General features: G+C 44.0%; 1 pseudogene; it reads right to left on the reverse strand.

Moving 5' to 3' along the window:
* Nucleotides 1-2,462: 2,462 nt before the first annotated feature.
* Nucleotides 2,463-5,648, reverse strand: LOC129397811 (bolA-like protein 3; annotated as a pseudogene).
* Between the last annotated feature and the right edge of the window lie 5,684 nt (nt 5,649-11,332).

Below are 11,332 nucleotides of genomic sequence, written 5' to 3' on the forward strand. Positions count from 1 at the left end.
TTCATTTCCTATAAGCAAGGTTGATGATGTTGCTGTTTCACTAGTACAGGCTGCTTATGACCATGTTCATTCTGATTGATGAATACTACTGCTGAATAGTGTGTCAATGATTTTGATTACTGCTCTTTTCTGAAAGCTTTTAGGCCTAGCTTTTGAAAACAGAATGATCTAGAAACAGAGAGAAGAATCATTCTCCACCACCAAATACAGAGTGCTGAGTCCTCAGTACTGAACCCAAAGGCTGGTAGGTCATAGAGAGTATATCCTGAGTCTATAAAGGCAACTGTTTTTTGTTTTTGTTTTTGAAACAGAGTCTCACTTTGTCGCCCAGGCTGGAGTGCAGGGGCATGATCTCGGCTCACTGCAGCCTCCGCCTCCCAGGTTCAAGCGATCCTCGGGCCTCAGCCCCCCAAGTAGCTGGGATTACAGGCGTGCGCCACCACACCCGGCTAATTTTTGTATTTTTAGCAGAGATGGGGTTTCACTATGTTGGCCAGTCTGGTCTCGAATTCCTGGCGTCAAGTGATGCACCTGCCTTGGCCTCCCAAAGTGCTGGGATTACAGACGTGAGCCACCATGCCCGGCCGAGGCAACTGTTATATAAATACTTTAAGTTAGCGAAAATATTGTTTAGACTCCATGCAAAAGTACTAACCATAAAGAAAAGAGTGAAAATTTGACGTTCATTAAAATTAAAAACTTATCTTCATCATAAGATTCCATTAAGGGAGTGAAAGGAAGGCCATAGACTGATAGAAGACATGTGAAATACATAAATCCAAAGTCTTCCATTCAGAATATATAAAACACCCCTTTAAATCAATAAGAAAAAAAATAAGCAATCCAATTTTTTTTTTTTTTTTTTGAAATGGGGCCTTACTCTGTTGCCCATGCTGGAGTGCAGTGGCACAATCTTGGCTCACTGCACCCTCTACCTCCCAGGTTCAACCAATTCTCCCATTTCAGCCTCCTGAGTAGCTGGGACTACAGGCATGTGCCACCACGCTCGGCTAATTTTTCTTTTGTTTTGTTTTTGAAATGGAGTCTCACTCTGTCACCCAGGCTGGTGTGCAGTGGCACGATCTCCGCTCACTGCAACCCCTGCCTCTCAGGTTCAAGTGATTTTCCTGCCTCAGCCTCCAGAGTAGCTGGGATTACAAGTGTGCACCACCATGCCTGGCCTTTTTTTTTTTTTTTTTTCTTCATAGTTTTAGTAGAAACAGGGTTTCACCATGTTGGCCAGGCTTGTCTCAAACTCCTGATCTCAAGTGATCCACCCGCTTCTGCCTCCCAAAGTGCTGGGATTACAGGCGCGAGCCACCACGCCTGGCCTAATTTTTGTATTTTTTGATAGAGACAGGATTTTGCCACGTTGGCCAGGCTCCAATCTTTCAAATGGGAAACAGACAAACAGGCATTTAACAAAAGAGAGCATCCTCTTTGTTCTCTGGCAGTGTGAGGGAAAAGCATGCCCCTTTATTTTCTCTAGGGACTTCTTGTCTCCTATGGATAGGCCTTGGGCAAATCACACACACACACACACACACACACACACACACACAGACACACACACCCCAAGCACAGATGAGCAATAATTCTCAGCGATGATGAAGTTCAAATCCAAACTAAGAACAACACACATTTTCCCAAACACAAAAATAATTTTCAAAGATGACTTCTGCACACAATGAAGAAAATAATTTGGGCTCTCCAGATCTTTGCACTAACAAGAAAATTATTTGCGATGCTTTACTTAGCAAAACAAAACAGCTATTTATACCTAGTCTCTACCATCAGCAGCATGAAGAATTAGCAAAGGCTTTGAAATCAATTTTTTTTTTTTTCTGAAGATCACCAGGAGAAAAATGTACTGTCCTCTGTCTGGAGTCTTTGGAATTTAACTCTCTCTCCCTCAGACAACCACACACACACACACACACCACTTTTTTCCTTTAATACTTCTTTTTTTTTTTTTTCGAGACGAAGTCTCACTCTGTTGCCCAAGCTGGAGTGCAGTAGTGCGATCTTGGCTCACTGCAACCTCCGCCTCCCAGGTTTAAGCAATTCTTCTGCCTCAGCCTCCCGAGTAGCTGGGACTACAGGTGTGTGCCACCACACCTGGCTAATTTTTTGTATTTTTAGTAGAGATGGGGTTTCACCGTGTTAGCAAGGATGGTCTTGAAGTCCCGACCTCAGGCAATCCACCCGCCTCAGCCTCCCAAAGTGCTGGGATTACAAGCATGAGCCACTGCGCCCTGCCTTTCTTTTTTTTTGAGATGGAGTCTCCCTCTGTTTCCCAGGCTGGAGTGCAATGGCGCAACCTCGGCTCACTGCAACCTCCATCTCCTGAGCTCAAGCGATTTTCCTGCTTCAGCCTTCTGAGTAGCTGGAACTACATGTGCGTGCCACCATGCACAGCTAATTTTGTACTTTACTATTAGTAGAGATGGGGTTTTGCCATGTTGGTCAGGCTGGTCTCAAATTCCTGACCTCAGGTGATCTGCCCACCTCAGCCTCCCAAAGTGCTGAGATTACAGGCATGAGCCACCACGCCTGGCCTCTCTGGCCACTTCTGATCTGTTCTTTGTTACTATAATTTTGCCACTTCAGAAATGTAATATTAATGGAATCATAAGGCATATAACCTTTGAGACTGGGTTTTCTCACTCAGCATAATGCACTTTTAACTAATTAATTTACTTATTTTTTGAGACAGAGTCTCGCTCCATTGCCCAGGCTGGAGTGCAGTGGCACAATCTCAGCTCACTGCAACCTCTGCATCCCCGGCTCAGGCAATTCTCTTGCCTCATCCTTTCAAGTAGCGGGGACTACAGGTATGTGCCACAACACTCAGCTAATTTTTTGTATTTTTTTTCAGTTGTTTGTTTCCTTTAAATTAACATCTAAATAGATTATACATGTTCTATAATTATAATATGGAAATGTATATGAGCAAAATATATAAATTTTTTGGTGAATGCTTAGGGAAGAATGATGTCAGTCAAGTTCATCCAAGGTCTTAAGCAGCAGCATCTATGCAGCCAGGATGTGGTCAGAGTTTGGGGACAGAGGTAGATATCCGCAATCCATGCATCTCTTTGATTTCTTCTTTTAGTGCCTGATAAACCATCTGGTGCTGCTGGACAGTTCTCTTCTCCTTAAATTCTTCTGATTCAATTTTAATTTCATACATCGTCCCACAACTCCAGAAATGTCAGTGACTTTGATAGCTGTAGCTCGTGGAAACTTTTCTTTGAGAATTTGGGTCACTCTGAGCTCCCCCTCAGTCTGGGTGTCAAACATCCCATGGTGAAGTGGAAGCCCGCAGATCCCGCGGAGCAGAGGCGCTGCTGCGGCCAGGCTCCATGCCGCCATGCCCCGCTGACGCGACCCGCCGCCCGAGGTCACTGTATGCCCCTAATTTTTTTGTATTTTTAGTAGAGATGGGGTTTCACCATGTTGGCCAGGCTGGTCTCGAACTCCCGGCCTCAGGTAATCCACCCACCTCGGCCTTCCAAAGTGCTGGGATTACAAGTGTGAGCCACCATGCCCGGCCAGACCAGCCCTTTGCAACATTGTAACCTCTGTGAGTTTGTTTTCATTAAATACACTTTCTCTTTTCTATATTTATGAGCCATTTTCCTAAAGATTGGGGCCTCATATCTTCAAAATGATAACTCCTTTCTTTCTTCTTTTTTTTTTTTTTTTGAGACAGAGTCTCACTCTGTTGCCCAGGCTGGAGTGCAATGGTGCGACCTCGGCTCACTGCAACCTCTGCCTCCCAGGTTCAAGTGATTCTCCGGCCTCAGCTTCCCAAGTAGCTGGGATTACAGGCGTCTGCCACCACGCCCGGCTAATTTTTGTATATTTTTAGTAGAGATGAGGTTTCACCATGCTGGCCAGGCTGGTCTCGAACTCCCAAACTCAGGCAATCCACCCGCCTCGGCCTCCCAAAGTGCTGGGATTACAGGCGTGAGCCACCGCACCTGGCATTCTTTCTTTCTTCCTTTTCTTTCTTCCTTTTCTTTCTTCTCTTTCTTCCTTTCTTTCTTTTCTTTCTTTCCTTTCTTTCTCTCTCTCTCTCTCTCTCCCGCCCTCTCTCTCTCTCTCTCTCTCCTTCCTTCCTTCCTTCCTTCCTTCCTTTCCTTTTTGGTCAGGATTATAAAGGTGTTCATCCTTTGTCTTTCTGGGGAGTTGATTAATTATTTTCAAGTATAGGAAGGTTCATTATCATTCTGGTATTGGAAGACAAAGATGATACTTGTGTCATAGTTTTTTCAAGCAATCGTCTGTGCACTTTATCCTAAGTGTTTACCACGCAAGAAGTCTTTGACCGGTGCTACCTGTCAGAGGAGAGAGAAGTTTTTGTGAACCAAGGGTCAGAGTGGGTTCCAAGAGGTCACAGGATTTGAGGAGATGAGAGCTGGGCATGGTGGCATAGGCCTGTAGTTCCAGCTACTCAGAAGGCCAAAGCCGGAGGATCGCTTGAGTCCAGGTGTTCAAGGTCAATCTGAGCAACATAGTGAAAACCCATCTCTGTTAAAAAAAAAAAAAAGGATTTGAGGAAATTAAAACTGCAGTGGACTTTCTACATGAGGAAAAAGTACAAATAGAGGCAATAAGGAAGTAAAAAACACCCACTGTATTTATGGGAAGGTGAAAACCTCCTGGGTAAAACAGAAGGTTTCTGTTGGAGAATAAAAAAAAGATACTGTTAGATAAGAAATGTGATGCATCCTGTAAAAAACTTTAAATCCCCAAACAAGTGATTGACACAGATTACTGTGAATTAGAGGGGATGTTCATGATCAGAACAGGATTTGACAAAAATTAATCTGGCAATACTTCAAAGGATGAATTGGAGACAAAGAGACAGGGATACTTGTTTGGAAACATATCCAGGTAACAAGTGCCAGATTCACAGCAAAGCTGTGTGAATGAAGAAAAAGGGGCTGCTTGTGACATTTTATGTTGGAGTGAATCACGTACACAATGGAGAATTGGGCACATGGACACAGGTTTGACCCACAGCAGAAGAGGTGAATTGTACTTGGGAGTGATCTTTATAAAGGAGGTCAGGAAGGCAATATTAAAGAGAGTTATTTTAACCTCCAAAAAAAAAAAGGAATAAAACATTTTTCTAGAAAGACAGATGGTGATACAGAGAGGAAAAAAAAAAAAATCGGCCAGGCACAGTGGCTCACACCTGCAATCCCAGCACTTTGGGAGGCCGAGGCAGGTGTATTACCAGAGGTCAGGAGTTCGAGACCAGCCTGGCCAACATAGTGAAACCCCATCTCTACTAAAAATAAAAACAGTAGCTGGGTGTGGTGGCATGTGCCTGTAATCCCAGCTACTCTGGAGGCTGAGGTATGAGAATCGCTTGATCCTGGGAGGCAGAGGTTGCAGTGGGCCAAGTTTGCACCATTGCACTCCAGCCTGGGCAACAAGACCAAAAGTCTGTCTCCAAAAAAAAAAAAAAGAAAGAAAAAACAAGTAAGAAAGAAATCAAGGTGTGGTGTCAGAAGTAGTAAGATGTACGGAGCTTTCTTTTCTTTTCTTTTTGAGACTGAGTTTCGCTCTTGTTGCCCAGGCTGGAGTGCAATGGTACAATCTTGGCTCACCACAACCTCTGCCTCCCGGGTTCAATCAATTATCCTACCTCAGCCTCCCTAGTAGCCGGGATCACAGGCATGCACCACCACGCCCGGCTAATTTTTGTATTTTTAGTAGAGACGGGGTTTCTCCATGTTGGTCAGGCTGGTTTCGAACTCCCGACCTCAGGTGATCCTCCTGCCCCATTATCCCAAAATGCTTGGATTACAGGTGTAAGCCACTGCTCCTGGTGGGAGCTTTCTTTTATGGTGAAATTTTTTAAGGAAGCATTTAGTATGACTAATCTGTTTTCCCCTTCCGAAATAGTTCACTTAAGTACAGCCTAATTAGGAGGGAATAGACTATGCACCCAAGATCAAGATTGGACTTGCTTTGTTACCTTCTAAAGACTCATGAGAGTGGCAATATTTAAGAATTGATACACTGAGAACAAGCCATGAATGGATGTGTGGGTGTGCATTTTTAATCAAAGCAGGAATGACATAACAAATCATGTCACTAACTCAAATTTCTCGTGTCTTAATGCAAATCAAATTAACGCTATGACTCTCATTTATCTTATTAAAAAAGCAATTCCCAACATGTATTACTTATTTATTTAGAAAATAAATAACTTCATCAACCTGCTTTGGAGATATAAAATGCCCTGAGGAAGCCCTAGTCAGAATAAAAGCCAGCTACTGCCAATTATCTTATACCGCCCTCTTGGATTCAGAAACTCACAGCTGGGCATGCACCTGTCATCCCAGCTACTTGGGAGCCTGAGGTGGGAAGATTGCTTGAAAACAGGTGTTCGAGACCAGCTTGGACAATGTAGTGAGACTCCTATCTCAAAAAAAAAAAAAAAAAAAAAAGAAGATTCACAAGCCTAGTTTCTCCTTCACCACATTCCACTGATGTTGGCCTTCCTCCTGTACTTCAAATATGGTGAGTTTGTCCCCATCTCAGAATGACCTGGAAAGTTCTTCCTGAGATTTTCACATGGCTGTCTCTTTCTTATCATTTATTTATTTATTTATTTATTTATTTATCTGAGACAGGGTCTCACTCTGTCACCCAGGCTATCACTGCAGCCTCGACCTCCGAGGCTCAAGTGATCCTCCCACCTCAACCTTCCTAAGTTCTGGGATTACAAGTGAAAGCCACCATGCCTGGCATCATTCAGTTTTTTCTTTTCCTTTTTTTTTTTTTTTTTTTTTTTTTTTTTTTTTTTTTTTTTTTGAGACGGAGTCTCGCTCTGTCGCCCAGGCTGGAGTGCAGTGGCGCGATCTCGGCTCACTGCAAGCTCCGCCTCCCGGGTTCACGCCATTCTCCTGCCTCAGCCTCCCGAGTAGCTGGGACTACAGGCGCCCGCCATCACGCCCGGCTAATTTTTTGTATTTTTAGTAGAGACGGGGTTTCACCGTGTTAGCCAGGATGGTCTCGATCTCCTGACCTCGTGATCCGAGCAGTAAAGCTTTTTAATCACCTGGGTGCAGGTGAGCTGAGTCCAAAAAGAGAGTCAGCAACGAGTGGTGGGATTATCATTAGTTCTTATAGGTTTGGGATAAGTGGTGGAGCTAGGAGCAATTCTTTGTGGTCAGGGGGTGGATCTCACAAAGTACATTCTCAAGGTCGGGGAGAATATACAAAGTACCTTCTTAAGGGTGGGGGAGAATATTACAAAGTACCTTCTTAAGGGTGGGGGAGAATATTACAAAGTACCTTCTTAAGGGTGGGGGAGAATATTACAAAGTACCTTCTTAAGGGTGGGGGAGAATATTACAAAGTACCTTCTTAAGGGCTGGGGAATATCACAAAGTACGTTATCGCAAGGGCGGGGAGGGTGTATTGTTATAAGGTCAGTTGATCAGTTAGGGTGGGGCAGGAACAGATCACAATGGTGGAATGTCATCTTTCATAGTTCTTCAGTTGCTTCAGGCCATCTGGATGTATACATGCAGGTCACAGGGGATATGATGGCTTAGCTTGGGCTGAGAGGCCTGACTTCTTATAGTAATTATTAATTATTCCTGTCTTCTTATATTAATAAGAAAAACAAAACAAAATGGTGATGAAGTGTGGCGGCGAAAATGTTTGGCGATGGTATGGAGAGATAATGGGCGATGTTGCTCAGGGCTGCTTCAAGTGGGATTAGGGGCGGCGTGGGAACCTAGAGTGGAAGAGATTAAACTGAAGAAAGATTTGGGGGTAAGGGGTGGTGGTGTAGGGTTGTTAGAGGGAGCATCTGTACAGAATGATTGGTGATGGCCTAGATGTGGTTTTGCATGAATTGAGAAACTAAACAGAAGACATGAGGTCCAAATAAAAGAAGGAGAAAAATAGGTATTAAAGGACTAAGAATTGGGAGTACCCAGGACATCCAATTAGAGAGTGTCCAAGGGGGTCCAGCATAATTGTTTGCTTGGCTAGCGAGTTTTTGGGTTTTATCCTTGAGTTTTTTTTTATGTTGTCATATACCAGGCCAGATTGATTTAGGTAAAAATAACACTCTTCATTTAAAAATATACAGAGTCCCCTTTTTATTTTTTTAGCATTAAGTCGGGTCCTCAGCAATTTTGGAGGAAAGAGAAACGCAAAGCCAGCAATTGTTTGTTAAAGAAGGATTAGAAATGGCTAGGAGAGACTGAGTAAGATTGACAGTGTGGTGGAGATAGCTGGGGAGAGGTAGAGGGTGGCATAGAATAAGAGTGAATATAAAAGTAAAGAATAGGACTTCATCAGGGTGAAAGTATTGGTGTGTGCCCTATCAGCAAAGATCATCTATCCCCTCCAAGAGGGAGTCAAGAGTGGCAGATTGGGGAAAGTACCAGGAGATATCTGCTACGATGGTTTGGAGGAAAAGTGTAAACCGGCAGTGTAAACAAGGGCAGGGCATATACGAGTAGTTAAGAATGGTGAATAGGAGTATGACTAGACAGAAGATGGTAGGGATGACAAGTTTTTGGGGTGCAGTCCAAGTAGTGGGGGTGACTGCGTTGTAAAGAGTACTCTGCGTTGTAAAGAGTAGGGTAAGGAAGAAGAGACCTAATAAAAATGAAAGGATATATTAGGCTTATAAGGGTTACTATTATCCTTTAGGAATGCAGGTGAGTTTAAGGGAAGTAGGAGAGAGTACTTGCGACTTCCAGGCGGAAGAGGAGAAATCAGGCTGTCTGTCTGATGGGCACAGCTTTACTCTGGGATGATGAACCTAAAGGGAGGAGGGTCCTGCAGATGAACAGCTGTTGGGGTACTATAGATGACTAAGTGGGGTCTGGTCCACCGAGGTTGTAGAGTTTGAGGGGTCAGATTTTTAACAAGAACTGATCGATGAGCTAGGGTGTCTTCATATGGCTGGGAATCTAGGGTAGGCAAAAGAAGATTAGCAGCTCAGCAAATTTCCTGTCTAGCTTGCTGGAGGACTGGAAGATAATCACCTAGAGGGCTGGTGTCTGGAATGAGACTGGGGCCTAATCAAAAGGAGCGTCCATACAGGAGCTCAAATGGGCTGTACCCTGTAGCATCCCGAGGACAGGCCCGAATTCTGAGAAGGGCAAGTGGTAAAAGTACTGTCCAGTCATTTTTAAGCTGGAGGCTGAGCTTGGTGAGGTGTGTCTTTAAAAGACCATTCGTTCTTTCTACCTCTCCTGAGTATTGAGGGCGATAAGGAGCATGAAGTTTCCATTGAATGCCCAGGGCCTGGGAGACTGCCTGAGTGACTTGACTAATAAAGGTCGGTCCATTATCGGACTGTATAGAGGTGGGAAGGCCAAACGGAGGAATTGTCTGACAGAAGGGAGGAAATTACCGTGGTGGCCTCATACCCTGTGGGAAAGGCCTCTACCCATCCAGTGAAAGTGTCTACTCAGACCAAGAGGTATTTTAGTTTCCTGACTCGGGGCATGTGAGTAAAGTCAATTTGTCAGTCCTGGGCAGGGGCAAATCCCCAAGCTTGATGTGTAGGGAAGGTGGGGGGGCCTGAACAATCCCTGAGGAGTAGTAGAATAGCAGATGGAACACTGAGAAGTGATTTCCTTGAGGATAGATTTCCATGATGGAAAGGAAATGAGAGGTTCTAAGAGGTGGGCTAACGGCTTGTAACCTACATGGAAGAGGTTATGAAAGGACAACAGAATAGAATGGGCCTGTGAGGCTGGAAGGAGATATTCTCCTTGGTCCAAGAACCGTTTGCCTTGTGTGGGAAGAGATTGATAGGTGGAAGTTTCAGTGGGAGAGTAGGTGGGAGTGACCGATGAGAAGGAGAAAAACTGGCCGTGAGGGACAGAAGTTGGAACGCTAGCTGCTTTTTAGCTACCTTATTAGCATAAACATTGTCCTGAGCGATGAGGCCACTGCAAGGTGGCCCTTGCAGTGAATGACTCCAGCTTCCTTTGGAAGTAAAGCAGCCTTGAGAAGAGTTTTCATTAAAGAGGCATTAATGATGGAGGGCCCTTGCCTAGTGAGGAAACCTCTTTCTGCCCATATAACAGCATGGTGGTACAGGATATGGAAGGCATATTTAGAGTCAGTATAAATATTGATGTGTAGTCCCTTTGCAAGAATGAGGGCCTGAGTTCAACCTACAAAATGGGAGAAAATTTTCACAACCTACTCATCTGACAAAGGGCTAATATCCAGAATCTACAATGAACTCAAACAAATTTACAAGAAAAAAACAAACAACCCCATCAAAAAGTGGGTGAAGGATATGAACAGACACTTCTCAACAGAAGACATTTATGCAGCCAAAAGACACATGAAAAAATGCTCATCATCACTGGCCATCAGAGAAACGCAAATCAAAACCACAATGAGATACCATCTCACACCAGTTAGAATGGCAATCATTAAAAAGTCAGGAAACAACATGTGCTGGAGAGGATGTGGAGAAATAGGAACACTTTTACACTGTTGGTGGGACTGTAAACTAGTTCAACCATTGTGGAAGTCAGTGTGGCGATTCCTCAGGGATCTAGAACTAGAAATACCATTTGACCCAGCCATCCCATTACTGGGTATATACCCAAAGGACTATAAATCATGCTGCTATAAAGACACATGCACACATATGTTTATTGCAGCACTATTCACAATAGCAAAGACTTGGAACCAACCCAAATGTCCAACAATGATAGACTGGATTAAGAAAATGTGGCACATATACACCATGGAATACTATGCAGCCATAAAAAATGATGAGTTCATGTCCTTTGTAGGGACATGGATGAAACTGGAAATCATCATTCTCAGTAAACTATCGCAAGGACAAAAAACCAAACACCGCATGTTCTCACTCATAGGTGGGAATTGAACAATGTGAACACGTGGACACAGGAAGGGGAACATCACACACTGGGGACTGTTGTGGGGTGGGGGGAGGGGGGATGGATAGCATTAGGAGATATACCTAATGCTAAATGATGAGTTAATGGGTGCAGCACACCAGCATGGCACATGTATACATATGTAACTAACCTGCACATTGTGTACGTGTACCCTAAAAGTATAAAAAAAAAAAAAAAAAAAAGGAATGAGGGCCTGAGTTAAGGCAATGAGTTCAGCTTACTGAGAGGTAGTGGAGGGGCAGAGTGGTAGCCTCAATGATAGATGTGGAAGATACTATAGCATAGCCTGCCTTTGCTGGTGTGTGGCAATTAGGCCTGGTGGAACTGCTGTCGATAAACCAAGTGTGATCAGGGTGAGGAACAGGAAAGAAGGAAATATGGGGAAATAG

Source organism: Pan paniscus, chromosome 4, assembly GCF_029289425.2.
Source record: "Pan paniscus chromosome 4, NHGRI_mPanPan1-v2.0_pri, whole genome shotgun sequence".
Taxonomy (NCBI): domain Eukaryota; kingdom Metazoa; phylum Chordata; class Mammalia; order Primates; family Hominidae; genus Pan; species Pan paniscus.